This window comes from Panthera pardus, unplaced genomic scaffold, assembly GCF_024362965.1.
Source record: "Panthera pardus isolate Hobbes unplaced genomic scaffold, ASM2436296v1 HiC_scaffold_2, whole genome shotgun sequence".
In the NCBI taxonomy this organism is placed as follows: domain Eukaryota; kingdom Metazoa; phylum Chordata; class Mammalia; order Carnivora; family Felidae; genus Panthera; species Panthera pardus.
Window position 1 is genome coordinate 56,342,725 of NW_026526765.1, and position 22,350 is coordinate 56,365,074.

Genomic DNA, 22,350 nt, shown 5'->3' on the forward strand with positions numbered 1-22,350 from the left:
TACTGCCCTCCTAATGACTTCATTTTAGCTTAATCACCTCTTTAAATACCCTATTTTCAAATAAAGTAACATTCTGAGGCACTGAGCTATAAGACTTCAACATGAATGGTAGACAAAATGCAGTCCATAACAGTCTTCTATGTAATTCAGAAAACACTCAAAACTTGTCACAATTGTGTAAGTCTCTTCTCCGTATACTCAGGCACATCAGCTATTCTGTACATTTCATCTTCCTCCAAAAGTCTCCCATGGATACATAGTTCTGTGTATTCATTACACAGCTACCATGCTAGAATCCTTTCTCAGTACCATTTTAGGGAGTACTTGGCTACTTATTTCCCATGGAAAATTGCTTATTTCTTGCAGACCATGATTTCTTTCTCGATTTACTCTTTTATTTGGGAGAAGCTTAACCTGCAATAACTTCCTTAGAAAAGATCTATGAAAATTAAGAATTTTGATGGGGCGCCTGGGTGGCTTGGTTGGTTAAGCGTCTGACTTCAGCTCAGGTCATGATCTCACGGTCCGTGGGTTCGAGCCCCACGTCGGGCTCTGTGCTGACAGCTCAGAGCCTGGAGCCTGTTTCAGATTCTGTGTCTCCCTCTCTCTCTGCTCCTCCCCTGTTCATGCTCTGTCTCTCTCTGTCTCAAAAATAAATAAATGTTAAAAAAAATTAAAAAAAAAAAGAATTTTGAGACTACACAGGTCTGAAAATGTTTCTTCTATGAGGGAAGTTATTTAATGTTTGGCTAGGTATAAAATTGTAAGTTGAAATAATTGTTCTTCTTAATTTTGAAGATAATGTTCCATTGCCTTCTACTTTTCAGATATTGAAAAGTATGAAGAAATGAATTTTTATTTTAACACATTTCTATTTTCTCTCCTTCCCTGAAAGTTCTTAAAAAAAACTTTCTTTGAGTCTTGTGCTTTAAAAACGTATGACCAAGAGCCTCAGTGAATAGCATGTCAACCAAAATCTTTATTCTGATATGATTCATCTCTATCAATAAGTTCGAGATCTTCAAATGCATTTTTTTTAAGTTTTTCCTCTTGTGCTAGTAACATTCCCCAGAAAAATCTCTGAGAACCTACTGCTTGTCAGGTTAAGGCATGGTTGTTTAAATTCTAGATCTGGGGAGGAAGGAGGCTATTTATATTACATTCCAGTATACACATGTGCATTAGCCCTCCTATTTTCGGAAGGATGACAGCACTTTTGGTCAGTCCTCTCTTGTCACAGTCAAGGTATTGTAGTATCCTTGTGGTTTTCACAAGCCATAACCACTATTTCCCACAGTTGCCCCTAACCTAAGATCAGAGTTTTGCTGTGTTTGCCATCTGACATGCCAGCTGAGTGACATAGAGACCCATCAGCACCTAGACAAGTTACAATGTTGCAAATTAAGTTTTCTGTGTTCTTTCTTGCACACAGAAGAGAACTGGGATGAAGCCACTGCTTTCCCCAAAATGTGCTGAGCTGAACTGGGGAGTAAAAATGTCACAAAACCTACCATCTTGTATGTGGCTTTTCCTTGTTTGGGCTTTCACTTGGTAGCTATAGATTTTTAACTGATTACTAGAACTTCCATACCATGAGATTATTATTTTTTTTATATTCTTTATTTATTTTTTTAATTTTATTTTTTGTTTTTAAAATTGACATCCAAATTAGCATATAGTGCAACAATGATTTCAGGAGTAGATTCCTTAGTGCTGCTTACCCATTTAGCCCATCCCCCCTCCCATAACCCCTCCAGTAACCCTCAGTTTGTTCTCCATATTTATGAGTCTCTTCTGATTTGTCCCCCTCCCTGTTTTTGTATTATTTTTGTTTCCCTTCCCTTATGTTCATCTGTTTTGTCTCTTAAAGTCCTCATATGAGTGAAGTCATATGATTTTTGTCTTTCTCTGACTAATTTCACTTATTATAATACTCTCCAGTTCCATCCACATAGTTGCAAATGGCAAGATTTCATTCTTTCTGATTGCCAAGTAATACTCTATTGTATATATATACACCACATCTTCTTTATCCATTCATCCATCGATGGACATTTGGGCTCTTGCCATATTTTGGCTATTGTTGAGAGCGCTGCTATAAACATGGGGGTGCATGTGCCCCTTCGAAACAGCACACCTGTATCCCATGGATAAATGCCTAGTAGTGCAATTGCTGAGTCATAGGGTAGTTCTATTTTTAGTTTTTTGAGGAACCTCCATACTGTTTTCCAGAGTGGCTGCACCAGCTTGCATTCCCATCAACAATGCAAAAGAGATCCTATTTCTCCACATCCTGGCCAACATCTGTTGTTGCCTGAGTTGTTAATGTTAGCCATTCTGACAGGTGTAAGGTGATATCTCATTGTGGTTTTGATTTGTATTTCCTGGTTGATGAGTGTGTTGGTTGGCCATCTGGATATCTTCTTTGGGGAAATGTCTATTCATGTCTTTTGCCCATTTCTTCACTGGATTGTTTGTTTTTTGGGTATCGAGTTTGATAAGTTCTTTATAGATTTTGGATACTAACCCTTTATCTGATATGTCATTTGCAAATATCTTCTCCCATTCTGTCGGTTGCCTTTTATTTTTGCTGATTGTTTCCTTCGTACTATGAGATTATTTTAGCCAGTTTCCAGTTGTGTATTTAATGTATCCATTAGGAAAATGGTCTGGATTTTCTCCATCCACCATCATGATGATGTCTTCTTTAATTTCTGCCATCTTTTTACCCCTATGTCTAAAGAGTATCATGTTTTGTGGTATCAATCTGGTGTATTTCCAACTTTTCCTACATGGTTTAACATTATGCTTTTCCTGCTGTTACTGCTGTGATTACAATACCCATTCCATGCATGGTATGTGTTTATACAAATTACATTTCTATTGTATTTGTGACATTTCAGGTAGGAAGATGTATATATGTTTGTGTTTAATATGCCATTCTTACATATGTCTACATATGTAGTTACATTATGTTTTTTACATGTAGCTACACATATATGTTTTTACATATAGCTACATATTTGTAGCTAAAAAATGGTTTGGGTCTTATTTAAAAGCTAGAAGCACTTTGTATTATATGATAAATTGTAGAGTTTTCTTCCATATGTATGTCATGCTGACATTTGATTCTGTCAATAAATTCAGAAAGAGACTGAGCACTGAGTCTTTTGGAACTCAACATGTGAGTGCCAACACTTGAGAAAGGAAGCAAGCATGACTGAACCAAGAAAGTTGAATGATGGAAGGTAGGGATGGGAGAAGATGAGAATTAAAGGAGGTAGAAAAAAGAAGGCAAATACCAAATAACTGATGGTGTGAGAAAGAGGGAGAAATGAAAATGAACGTGTGAGAGATGGTGCATTTAAGAGAGGGACTTGGATTATTAATATTAATTACCCAAGTCTTTTTATTTTAGTATTATAATTTTGAGATAGAAGGCTCTGAAAGCAGGGATCTATATTAAAAGTGGGAATTAGCCGGCTATAATTGAAACTGCAAAATTAATCTTTGCTAGGAAATGCATCCTTGATCTACTCCCTCACACAAATAGAGATGACAATTGACCCCATGGAGATTTTTAAATGTCTTTTTGAATTTCAAACATTGTTGTTTTTTTTTTCAATTTCTATGTGATAAAAGTAGTCTTACACAAACCTGAAGTAGAGGATACCATGTTTACATTAAAGTTTTTTTTTTTTTAATGAGATTTAGTCTATATCCTCTAATTATAGTACTTGTAACCAGAGAATACTTTTGAGGAAATCCATAAAAACTGGCTACAGTATGTTTATTCAATAATAATTTTTATTTATTAGCACAATAGTAATTATCCAGCTAGGTTAAATTCTGTTAAATATATTGCATCTTGTAAAATTTTGACAGTGATAGTAATTAGTATTCAGAGAGTGTAAAGTAAGTTAACTCACATTGGTATTACAGTAGTAACTTGATTAGATGGCATGCTACCTATTACCTTAATTATACTGCTTATTGATGTAATGCCAAAATTTCTGCTCTTTTATCAATTGGAATACCTACACCACAATTACTCTATACAATACCTCAAACTGGTATCTTTCTTCATTGGTACAAAGCCTCATGACAGTGTGATAACATGCCTCTGTGAGTTCTGGCAATCTGCCATAAAGCAATGCTATTTGCAAAAGGAAAAATCATGTCTCTCTGTGTGTCTATGTATACCTTATGCGCGAAAGCAGAAAATCTTTTACATATTCTCATGCCAAGCCGATATGCTCACAGCCTGTTTTGAAGTTTGATCCTGGAAAAAAAACTACTTTTCAACTTGGAAGGGACAAATATTTTAAAACATCATGTTTTTTTCAAGTACTTCTTGAAGTGGACCTGTTTTTTTCTTGAAAGTGACATCTCCACCGTGGTTGACAGAAGCCTTCATTTGACACATGAGGAGTTAATGCCCACCCCATCGTACACTTTTACCTTTGGAGTCTTGGGTTGAGTCAAGTTTCAATTAATGTGGTAATATTTGCTCTTGCACGTGTTTTTAGTACTTTCAAACGTTTAAGTAAAACATAATCTGGTAGACCTAGACCCCCCTTTTTCTTCTCTATTGGGGGAACTTAGGGAGATTTGCTTTCCAAAGTTGGTTTTTGCATATGAATTCTTTCATATGAACTCTTGCATATGAAGAGCAAGAATAATTTTTTTTTTTTTTTTCCCAAATATGTCCTGGAAAGAGACAGGAGAAGTGGAAGGAGGAAAGAGAATGAGAAAGAGAGAGATAGCAAATAAACTAAGTCATGTAAATAGAACTTGAGAACTTTTTTTTTTTTTTTTTTGAATCTGAATTCCACTATTACTGATGCCTTATAGGGAACTGGCTCTGGCAAAGTATATATTTTTTTTTATTTTTAACTTTTTGCTTGTATTACCTTTCGTTATGAAATTTTTCAAACATGAATAAAGTTAGAATAATATAATCAACCCCATAAACATATCACCTGAATTGAATTGCTGCTAACATTTCACCGTATTTGTTTCATTTCTTCTCGTCCTAATGTAGTTTAAAGGAAATCCCAGATCATCATGATACATTACCCCTACAAACTTCAGTATATCTCTTTAAAATAGAGGAAAATTTTGTACATACTAGTGATTTTTGTTTGTGTATCCAAAATTTATTTTTGTTTTTCTTTTTTCTTTTTTTTTCTTTTTTAACAACCTCTTCGTAGTGTTTGACCCTGGGCCTGTCTTCTCCTTAGAACTGCCTATCTCTAGTTCCACTCCTACCTTCCTTTTGGCCACTTGATTTTTAAATCTCGTTCGTATGTTCTTCTCCCCCTACCCTCACCTGTGGACCCACATTTTAATCATGTGATAAGTTTGGTTTTATCCTCCAACATCTATTTCATACCAGGGATTTGTAAATGTTGTGGGGAGCAATTACCACTTTTTAAAATACGACAGAAAATAATAGGGAATCTTCCCTCCTAAAAAACATATGGGTAAATCATGCACATGCAACCTTGTGCTGTCCGTTTTCCTTGTGCATAAATATTGTGCATGTGTATTGCAATATTAAAATATTGCGAAGATATTTTAATATCTTCGTAAAGCTAACCTGCAGTCTATAACATTTTTCTGAGGTTCAGATCCTAAAAGTTCACCTGCCTTATAATCACCTAAACTTCAGCTTACGTAACAATCTCAAGGTAAGCATTTCCACATCTGAACTTTTCATCTTATTCACCAAAATGCTCTGCTCTGTTTCCCATCTAAGTGAATGGCACCCTCACAAAAATTGTTGGCCAAGATAGAAATAAGGATTCAAATGCTATTTCTTCCTAATCTCCATTCTTTTAAACCATTACAATAGCAGTGCCTACCTTCTAAATACCCTTCAAATCCACGCATTTACCTTGTGCAGCACTGCATCTGCCTGTGTGGAAGACCTCGTTTCTTACCTCCTGCATTATTCTAACAACTTAGTTGAAGCCCTGGCTGCCATTATATCCATCCACCTATCTGCTTCTTGCCAGTGTAATCTTTTAGAAAAGCCAAGATGCACACACCCATTCTATTTTTAAGCCTTCATTCACTCTCCACCGACTTCCAAATGAAGTCCATATACATGATCTGTCCCCTGACTTTTTTGTAACTCACTACTTCCCAAAACCTCCCTAACTGAAATTTAGGGTTTTCTGGCCTTTGAACTTGTTGTTTTCTCTGTTTGGAATGTTCCTCTCCTCCCTTCTTGATGTAAGTGGTTTCCTTCAGCACTCAGTTCTATGGACGTCTTCTTCCGGAAACTCTTATTCTTCCAATCTGCATTATGTGCTCTCCCTCTGTAGTCTTTCGGAACTTCAGGATATACCCCTATCATACCACCTATCACACTGTTTGCAATTATTGATTTGTCTTGACTGTCTTCTAAAATCTATAGCAAATCCCTTGAGGGCAGAGGCATGATTTATTCATATTTATCTTCCTATATGTGGTAGAGTGAGGGAACACTATAAATACTGAGTAAGTAAATAAATATGAACTAATAGAATAATGATAAATGTTATGGAAATTAAAGCTAATTGTCAATTTATCCCATTATTAAATCAACGTAGATAGATAATAGTAAAAGGAGAGAGGAAAAAACACCACACATTTCCAGCCTAAAAATTAAGAATTTTAGAAATGGTTTCCTCATATCTATAAAGTTTTAAATAATAGTTTTAAGTTATAAATATAAGACTAGCTGATGGCAGAAAATCAGAAAGCAGAAAAAAGACTACTAATTATAAAACAGTGCCATCAACCAGAGATAACAATTTGTTTAAATACACAAACATAACACATAGACTAAATTCTATATCTAAAGTTCTTCACACTGTCCAGTAGCATTAAATATTCTTCAAAATTGTGATATTTAACAGTTACACAGTATTCAGTTAAAAAAGTACATAATAATTCAGTTAGCCTAGACATACTAGAAATCTTTCTTAAGCATGATATACGGAACATAATCATTTTTAAATCTCATTCATATGTTCTTTTCCCCCTACCCTCACCTGTGGTCCCACATTTTAATTATGTGATAGATCTTATACAGGGCATAATAAAATATAATTATAAACTTGTATGTTCCTGTAATTTTTTTCTTATTGAAAACATATTTTTACCACTGAATGCAACTAGAAAATATCCTAAAAATAATGTACACTCCTGTTTGCTGTAGCTCACTTATAACTTCCGTAAAACTAACTTTTTTAATGTAAAGAAGAAAAAAAGTTATATGACAAAAAATATAGTACTGGTACTTAAAAAGAATTAATATAAATTAACCTGTATCCGTTTGAATTGTGACCCCCAAAAGATATATCTACCTGAAATCTCAGAATGTGACCTTATTCAGAACAAGTGTCTTTAGAGATGTAATTAGGAAAGGATCTCAAGATAAGATCATCCTGGATTTAAGGCATGCCCTAAATCCAATGACTGATGTCCTTATGAGAGAAAGGCAGAGAGAGTCTTAAGATATAAACGGGAGAAGGCAATCTAAAGATGGAGGGAGAATCTGGATTACACTGTCACAAGTCGAAGAACACCAATAATCCTCAGAAACCAAAAGAAGTAATGATTCTCCCCTAGCGCCTTCAGCTGGACTATGACCCCGCCACTACCTTGGATTATTACTTCTTGCCACCAGAACTGTGAAAGAATAAATTTCTGTTGTGTTAAGCCAACCTATTTGTGGTAATTTGCTAAGGCAGCCACAGGAATCTGATATACAACTGAAAATACTAAAAACATTGCTGCAGTACAAATATTGGCAATGTATACAATACATCTGAGTCATAAAAAAGGGAGTGGCACAGGAAATAGGAACAAAGGAGAAAAATGCAACACTGCTTGAAAGAGTATTTTAAGCATTTGGTTAGAAGTTAAGAATAACTTATTAAAATTGATGTGCATTTCAAGGACAAATGAAACTTTCAAAATTTTATTGTGACACACACACACATATATATTATTTTCTTTCTTTTTTCTTTTGTTTTTAATGTTTATTCATTTTGGAGAGACAGAGAGGAACAGGAGAGGGGCAAAGACACAGAATCTGAAGCAGGCTCCAGGCTCTGAGCTGTCAACACAGAGCCCGACCCAGGGCTCAAACCCATGAACCATGAGATAATGACCTGAGCCAAAGTCAGATGCTCAACTGATTGAACCATCCAGCCACCCCATATATATGTGTATATATATAAAAAAAAATTATATATATATATATATATATGTATATATATATATATACATATATATATATATATACATATATATATATATATATATTTTTTTTTTTTTTTTTTTTTTTTCCTAACACAAAGAAGTAGTAGTAGTTTTGATCTGGTTGCTGGGGGAGGAGAGACCCTTCCTTGTGTACAATATTTTCTTTAATTTTTCAGATAAAACTATTGCAAACCAAAATCAGATGTGCTTGTTCAAATAGTAAACACGAGTGAGGGAAATATGCCATGCTGGAAAAGAAGTTATTGAAGAAAATTGCTTGCACTACTGAAGAGAGAGAAAGCTGCTTAGAATATGTTGTATGCCAGAGATGAGACTTAAAAATGAAATACACCTTTAAGCATAACTTAAAATAAATAGTTTGTGTTCTTGCTGAAGGATCTGGAGGAATATTACTGTAACAAATTGCTATATTTAATTCTTGGACAGCAGCCAGGTATAGGGTCAGACATGAAATTTTTCTATTAAAATAACCACTAGCAAGGGAAAAAGAGAATCTCATGCCCAGAGACACCCATATACACATATCTTACTGCATGTAACCCAATGGTCATTATTTCTTGGTGACCAGACAAGGCAGCGTGTGACAAAAAGCATCTAGAGTCTCTTGGCTAGTGAGTGATAATAATGTGGTGCCTAAGATTACTGATGCTCCTGTAAGAGATATTTCCCCATGAACTATTTACTGCTGTCTTGGCCTATGATACTGGTAAGCATTCAGGGGAGTTCAGCCACCCTGTGCATCTCAAGGAGTATAGTCAGACATGGTGTGCTGCAAACCAGGGAACCAAAGGAATCCAATCCTGGGTAGGTGATCCTGCCTCCTAGCAACCCTGCTCCGATGACATGTGGCAAACCTTTCTCGTGAGGGCTGATATGGTAGATATCAGAGCTAGTTATTGATTGAAAATGGAAATCAGAGTGGTTCAACAGCTGCTTTTCTTTTCATACTTTTTTTCCATTTAAACTGAAATGATTTTGATTTTGTTGAGTTAAACAGTATAGGAAGCAATCTGCTGCTGTCACCTACAGTGTTTTTCTTAGATTAATGATTATCAACAGGTAGTAGACTGGTTCATTAGAGTAATATTAGGTATTACAAATAAAGAAAAGTATTAAGCCTTAAAATACATTCTTGTGGCATCCATCCATCTCTGTCTTTGTCTAGAAATGTATCATTTAGCTGATGAACCGATGCTGGGTTATATAAAACTTGTAACCTGTTAGGAAAAATTTGATATTCCCAGAATTTATAAACCCAGTGATTGGGCATGTTACAAAATATGGAGCTGTTGTGGACTATTGTTAACCAGGCTTAAACTGCCACCATGCAAGAAAAGAAACAGGGCAGTCTTTCTGGCTATTCATGAAAGTTACCATATAGCAAGATGGTCATGTTTGTGTATCTCTTAAATATCAGCTAAGCCTGTGATTAAATCAAAGTTTAGAAACCAGCAGCCCTGAGCTAATGGAGACCTGAAGCTGTGTTTTGTTTGATCTACATTGCTTTTAGTAACTTGCCAATTTCTACAATGATCATATGCATTCTTCTCCAAATCCCAAATTCCAGTTTCTCACCAACACCTCAGAAGATCTGGCCACACTAGAGCCATACGCCCATGGAAGTATTTTTGGCTGACACTCGGTGGTGGCTTATACTTTTAGAAAGGACATATTAATTTCCACTTCATTATGATCCCTGCATTTCTTACCACATCACACTTGTTGGTTGCAGTTTACCATCAGACTAGAACTAACTCCCTCATCATTTGACTTATTTATGTCATTTGTATGGCCTCTAGAACAATCAAGTTCCAAGACTCAGGTTGAGCTTCTTATTTGATTTAATTTCTTATGTACTTCCACAAGGCAGTGATTTTTTAGGTCACAAGAATGCGTTCACTTGATTAGATACCCTGAGTCCTAAAGAATGATTTTAAAGGAGTAACTTAGGCTCTCAAACAAGTCAGACACATTTAATTATAACTCCTAATGTTATCACGCTAGACATGCTAGTGGCTTGTTGATCTCAATAATTGTGTCAATTAGAATTGGAAATGCTAAGCAGTTTGGAAAGAAAACATGCCTGCTAAAGTGATAATGCCAGTCTGATGAGTGGTGGTTTAAGGAAGAAGGTGTTACTGGTGGCCTTTCCTAGTACAGGCCCTGGACCCTCCCCATTTGCTGGCTAAAGTCCACTTCCACCAAGCCCTTGTCTTATTCCCCTGACATGTCAAGTTCATCCCATCTGAAGACATTTGCACTAGATGGGTTTTTTTGTTTTTGTTTGTTTGTTTGTTTGTTTCCTGTGAAAAGCTCTTCCTTTACATCTGTGGATGATTTTTCCTCCTCCTCATCTTCTCAGCTCATATGCACATTCTAAAGCAACACACATATGCCACTTTGTCTTCTCAAGTTTAATCACATCATTTTGTTTTATTTTCTTCAAATCACTTATGATTTTCTGAATATACTTAGTTTATGTACTTATTTTATTATTTGGTATTATCTCATTAAAATATAGAATCCATGAAAACAAGTATTATTATGTAGTGACACTATTAAATATAGGATGAATGTGTGAATGAATGAGTGAATGAATGACACAGTGCACTATGACATTGAAACGGCCTGTGGTGGAAAAGGGAGAAGGAGAACTGAGAATAGGTCCTCTATTACACATCTAGAGCTATAGATTCATTAAATCCACTGATCTTTGAACCAGATTAGGCATAAGACCAATTGCACATGGGTAGTTTTTGTCACTCACAGTGCTAATACTTAAACTGCTTAGTAATGACCCATGACAAGACATGGAGTGTGCCCAAGAAGGCAAATCCACACACTATATCCTTATTTAGAAAGTCCATCAATGAAAAAAAAAATGTCAGTTGAACACAACAGTGTGCCTAGAGTTGTAGGTTATATCCTAGCATCATCTTAGCACATTGCAGACCAGTAACAGTTTTCAGATTGCCATCTACCCAAGGACACCTCTTTATGTAGCCTTGGTTTAAGTATATATATTAAAAAAAAAAAAAATCCCACTTGAATCATGAAATGGATCTCATGAGAGGAAATACTTTCACAATGAGAGAAAGTATATTTTTTCATAGAGTAAGTTACTTTGTGAACCTATTATATTTTCCACGGAGATAAGCCCTTTATTGAAAGGAGTGGTAAATTAAAGAGATTGGGCAGAAAAAGGAGTGTGGGGAGGGGGCAGAGAATACACTTAAGAAATACATAAGAGCATACTCAAAGTAAATAGTGAAAGAAATTGATTTAAACTTTAGTAATTTTCGAAAGGCATATCATCAGTAATTTTTTGCCTTCAAAAAATAGTATCTGAATAATAGTCAAGAGCTGAATCTGAAATATATTTTCCATACATTCTTCTGACAAAGTAATCAGATGAATTATTTTATGTGTTTCAAGAGTGTAAGAAAAGACCATTTCAATTTTAAGTTCAACAGAAAACCAAATTTATTAGTAGAATCAAAAAAAAAAAATCAACACATGATTCTTCTTTGGCCAAATCCACTTGACTGTTTCTATAACAGAATAAGTAAGTGTATGAGTGAGGCTTGTATAACTCAATCATATTCTGTTTTTAACTTAGCCATGAATATCTTTTCATTTGAAGATTTTTCAGGGTGAACGACTGAAGTGGGAGTGACCTAAAAATGAAGATTTTTTTTTCTCTTTTTTTCCATTTTGTATTTACTCTGGCCTTTGGATAACTGTGAAAATCTTTTTAACAGGTAAGTAATATCACAGGTCAGAGAACCAGTAGAGAGGCATTAAGGACTTGGAAAACTAGATAGATAGGACATTTCCAAATAAAAGTAATAAATGAATGAGGGTACAATCAAATAGACTTTTTAAAGTCAATCCCTTTTTGAGAAATAGATTATCTGTCTAGGTGAATTCCCCTTTTACCATTAAAAGCCAGCTTCCAGATAGGTCTGATCCATTCATTCACTGGCCACTAAATGGCATTGACGAATTACACTTTCTAATCGCCCGGCATTGGCAATGATAAATCTCTTGACTTCTGACTTTGCGAAGAGATTGGATTTAGGGAAGTAGCTGCTGCCCCAGCCATATCCTTACAGAGCTGAGCAATCCTACTCTCGACCCCTGAAATAATAGTTTTCCTTTATTCAAAGTGCTGATGAAACCAAACTTGATGTTTGGATTTCAGAGTAAGTAGATTTAATTATGGCCCCTGAGTACACTAGACCTCAGTTGGTGACTTGAAAAAAAAAAAAAATTGCATTCCACTGGTTGCAAAGAGTGTTAAAAGTATGAATGCTTCAGGAGAAATTCCATTGATTTGTCTTAAAAAAAAAAAAAAACCAAAAAACTAATGAAAGTCACCCTGTGCTATTTTTCTGCTGGTATCAGACAAATGTCTTCAAAACGTTGAATCAAGAAAAGAATCCAAGTAGAATAAATTCACACTTGTTTTTCCTTTGCCATCTTTGAAGTACTCTTTTCATAGATTTTCTGTTTCGTCCATGTCCTGACCCTTGAAAGGGAGAAAAACTTGGTGGAGGCCTCAATGAGGCAGGGCACCTACCTCTTGATTTACATGATGAGATGGACTTTCAGACAAAACAATTAAAGCAATCCAATTTCCTCCTTGCACTAGTCAACAGTAACTGATGCAAGACATTTGGTTTTCAAGTTCTGCTAGTTTTCCTTGCCTCCTTTGTGGACTGGTTTTACATGTAGTGGCTGAATATGGAATTCAGATCTAGCAAGTAGTATGATAAATTGCTGTACCACGGAGTCATTATCTTTCTCCATTGGAACTAATGGGCAGTAGCCACAGGGACTCAAAATAACACTCAGCCAACCACTATCGCAGTCAGAGTATGCATAGGAAATGTGAATTTGCTTTTACTTTACCTTTATAAAATTAAGATACTATGGAACATCCCTGATATATGTAGGAATTTCAGCATGACTTTAGGACTGTGGCAGGGTATACAGCTTTAGAAATTTGTATTTCAGGAGGTAGAATTAAAATAGAAGTCTCATAACTACAGTAAGTGCCTATTAATGTTTTTTTCTACGTGGCACTTTCTTTTTTTTTTATTAATTTTTTTTAATGTTTTATTTATTTTTGAGAGAGAGATACAGAGTACAAGCTGGGGAGGGGCACAGAGAGGGAAACACAGAATCCAAAGCAGGCTTCAGGCTCTGAGCTGTCAACACAAAGCCCAACGGGGGGGGGGGGGGGGGGGGGGGCTCTAACTCACAAACCTCGAGATCAGGACCTGAGCCGAAGTCAGACACTTAACCGACTTGGCACTTTCAAAAATTTTGTTTTAGATTACACGTATGTGAATCTCCACCACTTAAGTAATCTTTCACATTTAACATATTCCTTTTGTAAAAGCAAAAATAACTTTTGCACTATCTTTCCTATTCTTGTGCAAATATATAGTGTCTTTGTTTTCAAAAATACTGTTTATATTGTACTTTAGAGAATTAGGGATGCATGTTTTGAGCAATCTTAAGAAAAGTTTAGTGGCTAATTATTTGGTAAAGTAAATAGGCTGACTTGGGTGGCAGTATCCGAAGTCTGGACTGCTCTCACATTATGCTTCTTTAAGAAGAACAATATAGGTAAATGTGAGAGAGAACATTTTGCTTTGGCTGACTGTTGGACTGTTTCTGTTTCTGGGAAGACATTTATTATGTTTGCCTTTTCTTTCCTCCGAGTGTGGGAATGTGTGAGAGTGAGAGTGTGTTAGCTGTATAGTTTTGATTTAAAGCACGGTGGATAACAGCGGGCTTGGTTTTATATATGAGTGGCCCCAGCAGGTGATGAATTGTTTTTGACTTTCATCATTTGCCAATAAATAAGGAAAGTGAGAGATTTATCATATATGTAAAAAACTCTGGCAACATTCTCTATCGTGTAAAATAAAATTTAATAAAATAGCATTTGAAAAAATGCATGCAATCACTTGCCTCACTCTTATAGGCTGTAAATTCTGGAACTCAGTAGTCTTTACAAAATGGGGAGTGGGAGTCAGGGAATAGACCTACTTGCCCAGCATCAGGGTAGAGACCATTTTGCACAGCTGGTGGATTTGCAGAGTTGAGTGGCCATCTTTGTGTGTGACTCCCTGTGACCCTTTTATTAAGCACCTAGCTGTGCTCAATAGCGAAATGGATTCTAATTGCTTCACAGCAGGTTAAGTGATTTAACCTGAAGCAAAGCAATAGTTTTTCATTTGAAATTGCCAGCACCTCCACGTTGACTCCCCGTTACCTCAAAAAAAAATCGCCACCCTGAAAAGAGAAAAGGATTGCTGAAGCTAGTATCCTACATTTTTTTTCCCTCATAAATAAAGAGGAATATAGGACAATGCATCCAGAGACAAGAAAATATTAATACTGGAAAGGGCCTTAGCAACCAACCAGTTTAGTGTTTAATTTTGCAAATGTAACAGTGATTTGTAATTATTTATATTTATTCATCGACAATCTAGTGGCTTCTGGAACTGTGTGGCAGCAAGTAACTAATTTTGAACAGAAGCAAAGCTTTGTTTAAGATAAACACAAGGCTAATTATTTTGGATTTCTCTCTTCAAATATGTATTGAGTCCCTTCTAAATACTAGTCACTGGGGTAGATCCCGTGGGGCGTAGAGAAATAAACCAGACATGGTGTCTGTCTCAAGGAGCTCACAGTCTCATTAATGTCATGCTAGGGACCAAATGTCTGACTGGCACACGGGCAGGAGGAAATCATATTAAATATTAATATGTGTCTTATTTTGGATCAATTTGATATTCTTCTAACCTTGAACTTCCAAAGGAATTATCGTGTTTAGAAATGGTGTTCTATGGCTCTCTGCTTGAGTTCACGTAACTTATCTCTTTTTCTCCTTTCCTTTCTCTTTTTCTAATATTTGTTTGAATGAAGCAACAGAACTTGGCAATGACCTGATTATTAAGAAATGGGATTACCTCTCTACTCAGATTCAGGATCATGTAATGAACTCGGACCATTCTTTCTGTACTGTGTGTGTCTATAGAAAATCCTGTCCTTGGTTTAGGGTTGAGAACCTGTTCTCGTTTTTTATACTTTCCCACCATATGCTACTAAGTAAATGTTTTGAGTATTCTGAGTATAGTTTGGGGAGAATCAGATAAGCAGCTTATATTCTTTTTTTTTTTTTTTTTCCATTTTTGGTCAGGATGAATCCTAGTCTGTTCCATTTGTAATGGGGAAAAAATTAATTTAATTTAATTAGAATTACAGAGATCTTTTATTGTAAAACTTCAGATATTTGTGAACCCCTTTGTCCATGCACATGTGCAGTCCTACTTTTGAACTCTGCCTAAAATCCTCCAGAAACATACACCTCAGCAAAGCCCACACATGAATTAATCACTGTATACAATTGTAATGTTTATGCCTCTCTCCCAGGCCCTTTCCCACTCCTGGTTGATAAGAATCTCTAATGTGCTGTTGTAAACGCTCCATTTCTATACTTAGTCTAAATAGGAAATAACATTTACGTCTATTAGCATCCACAGAAACATTTGTCAACAACAACTTGGAGAATGACATAACTTTTTTAAGTGTATCCATCTGGGAAATATTCCAAGTTGGGAGATACCCAAATTGGCAAAGATTCTAAGAAACTCATTCTTATGCACTATACATGACAACAGTTTCTGGACTTCTTTTATATTTCCAGCTATTAGAATTGGAAGTGCTGGAGATAAGACAAAACTGAATACACACACACACACACACACACACACACACACACACACACACAACGCTATAAAATAAAAGTAGATCTATGAAAGTTCTGACAGCATAGCTCTGGTAAACTCAGAACAAGGGAGAGGTCAAGATCACCCTTTGTGTTTCGTCAACTCATCTCTGAGCCTGGCCCATTTTATTCAAGGATAAAATGAAACTATTACAAAACCATTTGGGGTCTCCCTCAAAAATTGATCCTTTTCTATCAAGGGCTCTCCAGAAATGCCACAGTGTGGTCTGAACTTATATAGTATAAAGGAACATACGTAAGATTTTCTTTTTCTTTTTAAAATTTGAAATCCTTCTGAATTTTGGTCTTTATTTTCTGTTGACATATCTTAATATTTTAAACACACATCGCTGTCCATGAACTGTGCTATAACTTTTTCTCTTCATTCACAAAACTAATGACACCTTTGTGTATCTAAGAAAGCCACATGCACTTTCTACAGTTTTAATTTTGCTTTTACTAAATACATACTGGAATGCAGACATTCTTTAATTGTTAAGTGTTGACATTTTGGGGTCACTGGTCCTTAGAGTTCTGTAGCTTAGACCTATATTTATTTGGCACAGTTGATAAGTCCTTTACTGATGTTTGAAAAATATTACATAAGAATAAATTTTATTTAGTTACAGACTTAAATGAAACAAAATTCATTCAGTTAAATTGTTAATAATTACAAAGTGAACTCAAGCTATTTGTCAAGCTGATCATTCAAAATGAATGTGTGCAAAGAGAAATATTTGTCCTTAATATTCATTGCATCAAAACTTAAATTGTCAAGGTCATTTTACTTAAAATTATTCATTCTTAGAATTTTTAAAGAATTGTACCATTCTAAATCTTGGCACCAGGAAATAATATAATCTTTTGCCACCTGAACATCCATTTCTAATTCAAAGCACTATTCTAGAATAACCAGTTTGTAAAGTATCTTTAAGGCAAATTCAACTCTTCTTTCTTGTAATTTATCATTGGCTAACAAATTTTAGTATTTTTAATTAAAACATAGTAATATTGACATCATTAGTCTACAAGTTCAGAGCATTAGATTTGGAGCTAACTGCATCACACGCAGTCCAGTCCTGCTGCTTAACAAGCTGTGTGATCAAGGCAAGTTGGGTAACCATAGTTTTCTCATCTGTAAAATAGAAATAACAAACCCGGGGCACTTGGGTGACTTTGTTGGTTAAGTGTCCCACTGTTAAATTCAGCTCAGGTCATGATCTCATGGTTCTTGAGATCAAGCCCTGTGTTGGGCTCCATGCTGCTTGGAATTCTCAGTCTCTCTCTCTTTCTCTCTCTCTCAATAAACAAACAAACAAGAAATAACAGAGAGCTCATTGAGTTACTATTAGAATTAATTGGATTAAGATGTGTAAAGCATTTTGAACAAGGTCTAATTATGCTAGATACACATTTGGTATCAACACTATTATCATCACCATACCAATGGAGATGTCTACCAAGAAACTTTTGTGAAATTTGAAATAAATCCAAAAAAGTTTTTCTCAACTTGAAATAGAATGAATGTATTATATTTACAAAACTGCATAAAAATATATTCAAAATAATTTAAAGCCTGTGATTGTACCCGGTTCCCACCTGGTTCTATATTGGTCCAAAATTGTCCATCAATGCAAATGTTGAAATACAAGTAACCATTATGAATGGAGTGAGTACTATGTGTGTATATGTAAGTGTGTATGTGTGTGTATGTGTTCCTTTTTAATCTGAACCGCACAAAATAAGAAAGATATATTTATCATCTGAGATGTTTAAGTATTTGGGATGTTCTTCCTAACAAAGAATTAGACTGATATTATTTCAGAATTGACAGTCTAACTATCATACAGGTCAACAATTCACTTAGTTACTCTGATGGTAGAAATTGTACTGAAATCAGTGTCCTTATTTACAGCATCCATTTAATGAATTTAAGTGTGACAAATATGTACCATATATTGAACCATGTACCAGCATTGTGCTGGGTAATCAGGAATGAAAGGTGCATAAAATATCCCTACCTATGTTAGGGAAAAGTGCCTATAGTCTATTGCTCATGAGCTTAGTCACTGCAACCTTATGTCTTCAATCTGATCTTTCTTGAATAACAAACACTGTTGCTTCTCCAGCCTCCCACCTTCTTACCTGGAAACCTAGCTTAAAGTTAGAATTCCCATATAGAAATTAGGATTCACAGGTCATTACCAAATAGGTGATGTTACTTTAGAGGAGAAAAAAAGATTGGATCTATTATACTCTTATATTCTGTATTAGTCTAACAAAATGAGTGTGGGATTTCATTTTTTTTTTTAATTAATGTTTTTATTGTTGAGAGAGAGACAGAGGTAGAGTGAGCAGCGGAGGGGCAGAGAGAGAGAGGGAGACACAGAATCTGGAGTAGGCTCCAGGCTCTGAGCTGTCAGCACAGAGCCTGAAAAGGGGCTTGAACTCACCAGCTGTGAAATCCTGACCTGAGCTGAAGTCAGATGCTCAACCGACTGAGCCACCCAGGTGCCTCTGAGTATTGAATTCCTTGATATGAAAGTTTTGGAGCAGTTTTGGGCCTTAGTCACATATTTTCATGTCCCTGTCCTGTTTTACTGTTTTTATATTGAAAGATAGAATACATGTTCATCTTCCAAGCAGAGTAACCAAACCAAATTGACTGGTTTTCACCGGGGAAAAATGTAAGAAGGAAATATAAATAAATATGCAATGGATTAGTAAAACTAAGCTATCCGAGTATTATCAGTTTTGCATAAAAATGTATATTTCTTGAGGGCACCTTTTGGGATGAGCACTGGGTGTTGTATGGAAACCAATTTGACAATAAATTTCATATATTGAAAAAAAATTTAAATAAAAAAATAAAAGTTAAAAAAATGTATATTTCTTGCTATAGTCTTACTCAGGAACATATTGAATATGCTGCTTTTCAATATCAAGTAAGACAATAAAGATTTTGGCAGAAATTATCTAATACACTTACTATTTTTAAATTTATCTGCAAAGGACTTAGACAAATTTAGTAATTATTAATAAAATTTTCTGCCTTCTACTAAAACAATCATATTAAATCTTGTTAATTGTGAATACAAATTAAATCTTGTAATTTTTTCAAAACAAACTATCATCCAATCATGTCCTTTGTACAATCTTACATTCTCATGATAGTTAACAGTTTACAAAATTATATAGGACTTATCTAAGGGAAACAAACCTAAAATTCATGGCACAGTATAATTTTTTTTTAATTCTAAGACCATCTTTTTTATGTTTTGTTAAGAGGCTTGCCTGGAAAAATAAAAGCACTCAGAGGATAAGGAAATACATCTAGATTAATAACATGTGTCTTCAACTAATAATGCAGACACTAATGGTTCCTAAAGGTTTCAGTTTAAAAAAAAAAAATTAATTAAAGGCTTATTCATTAGTCCCCCCCCCCCAAGTTTCTACCACTTTTAACATATTCTGAATATTTTGGACATTTTTATTTATTTTCTTTCTCTAGTATATGTTCCCAGTAAGGTGCAAAAATTCCAGCACCTGGAAAATGTAGTAATATTAATTATAATGGTTATGATGTTAGTGGATTTAAGTAACAGTTGTGGATTTCAGGGGCCAAAAGCTCACAAACTATTTTCAGTGTGTAGCCAAAGCATCCTTGATAGACCATTTTATCTTCCTATGAGTGCGTGCTATAGAAAGCAACTTTAGAAACCATCAAATAAAATGAGGAATTTTTTAGAACCACATGCATATTAGAGATAATATATTATCCCCTCTCATTTATTTTGCACAGCATGGAAATTTGCTCCAGAGAAAGGAAATGACTTGTCCAAAGGCACAGGACGTGTGAAATATAGAGCCAGAGAGAAAGCTGAACTATCTTGACATCATAGTCAAAAGTTATCTTTTCATCTACTTGCTTCCATTTGTCTTTCCCAGTAGCCTCTCTCCAGAATAGTAAACAACACTTCCTTTTCACCACTGCATTCCCAGAGCTTAATAGAGTTATTGGGACATTTGAGGTGCTTAATAAGTAATTGTTGGATAAATGCAGGAATTAAAAAGATGAATAACTACATGATGTGGGAGAAAATTCAATTTGTTAAGAAGCCACTATCTTTCTACCATATTTGGATGCTAACTTTCACTTGAATTCCTGATTTACACCTGCAGGGCTTATTAGTAGCCTATAGGTTAAAATTTGTTTCATTTAGTATCACAGTATTTGATACAGCATCATCAAAACTGAATATTCACCTGCTCTTTTTCTGCTTCCAACTCTATCTTGCCCATTTAAAATTATCCTCTGTGTGACAGTCTTTTTTTTCCAGGGCTGCTACTGCTTGGCTTTTACAAATGAAGTCATAGAATTGTCTGAATTTTAATTGCTTCTGAATATATATTTTTCCCCTCAAGTAAGGTAGAACACTGATAGAAGAGTTATGTTCTATGAAAAATAAGTTGCTGGTTTTTCACAAAACAATTGGAAATACTTGCCAAGATTTAACTTAAAAAAAAAAAAAGTGGGAAGGCTTTATGGATGATATGGCAGCATACTGGGAGAGAGGGGAGGAAGGAAGGGAACCATGCTTTAGTTTTCAGAGGTGCTTGTTATATTTTTCACTGGCTCTGTTTTATCTACATAACTGGGGTCTTCTGATTCTCTTTCTTTTTTGTGTGGATAATTGCTTTGTTGTTAGTGCTTTGACACTGAGTGACAGTGCTTTTGGGTGGTTGACAGCCAAATCTATTGGCAGACGATAGTCCTCATCCACGGAGAGGTGCTTTCTTTCTGCCTAGTGACAGTAAGAGCTTCTAAGTTGACAGAGGAGGTCTCATCCCTCTCAGAAGAGAGACAAAGCAAAATGGGGAGAGTAAGATTTCTGCCAGAATGCAAACATCTATTTAATTTGCTATAGAGAGAAATACAACAGGCAGTGTCTATAATGAGTGCCAGTTAAAACAAATCATTTTATTTATGTGTGTTGCCTATGGAAAATTTTTATCAGTAAGCTATCAAGGTCTTTATATCTTGCCTTTGGAAACACTGCAAACCAAAAATAAATTCATTTTCTCTCAGTGGAGTTTATTAAAAGGAGACAATCAGGAACAGAATACAGAGAGGATGTAAATGCAATTTTGTTATATTTCATATCAGTGAATTAAAGTCATGTAAGTAAAAATATCCCTAACAATGGTTTGCAGAATTATGTTTCTAAATTGTGAAAGATATTTTTTGCCAAGTGATTTGGAGGTACAGGCCAGAGAATCTGATTTACCATTCATAATGTGCAGTTGAAAATTATACAATTTGAGATTAAACAGCATCGTCTTGTCTTCTTTGAGAAAGGAGTTAACCATTTATATTCTAAACTACCATATGTGCAACAGCATGCGTTTATGAAACCTAGAGAAAAGAAGACAAAGGGAAAGCTATCCCCATCTGTAGACAGAGGACTCCTTGAGGATTGGGATTATATCTTGAAACAGCTTGTTCATCATTCAGAGTCTTTAAGTAAATTGGGGTCGGGGGTGGGGGAGTATTTGTGAATCCCCCAAAACAGTATGTACATTTTGGCTTGCATCGCCGGTTTTCTGATGAGCATATTTGTATGTTCATTGAATTCACAACACTCAGTCCATGGACTCAAGGTAAGTGAGAATCACTGCTCTGGTAACATGATAAATATCGTATGTTAAATATCATTTCAACTATTAAATTATCCTTGGCTTAAAAAAAAAAAAGTCTTGGTGTCTAGGAAAGGGAGTGACAAGGATTAAAACCAAGTAACTTGTTGATTAATTCAAGGTTGAGTCTTCATATATTAAAATGATCCACTCTAAGATATAGTAGCCTTGTTAGAGAAGACTGAACAGTAAGTCATAGGATGACTGACGTTTGCTCCAAAACTAGAAAGTGTTTCTTATAGAGGCCTTCAGCAATAGAGTGTACTTCCCTCTATAGAAAATGACTATAGATTTTAAATAATCCTTCATTTTAGTCAGTAACATGAACTACACATTAGTAAGATTTCTGCCATTTGCCTGGAATTGTTTTAGATACATTAGATACATCAGTAAACAATCTAAACAAGGTCCTTATTCTTACGGATGTTACAATCTATTGGGTAAAGATTGACAGTAAATAAATAAATACATAAATAACTAAATAAATGCTATTATATTATACAGCAGTAAGCACTATGTAGAAAACAAGAGACAATGCTATAACAAATGATTCAAAAAAGTCTGAT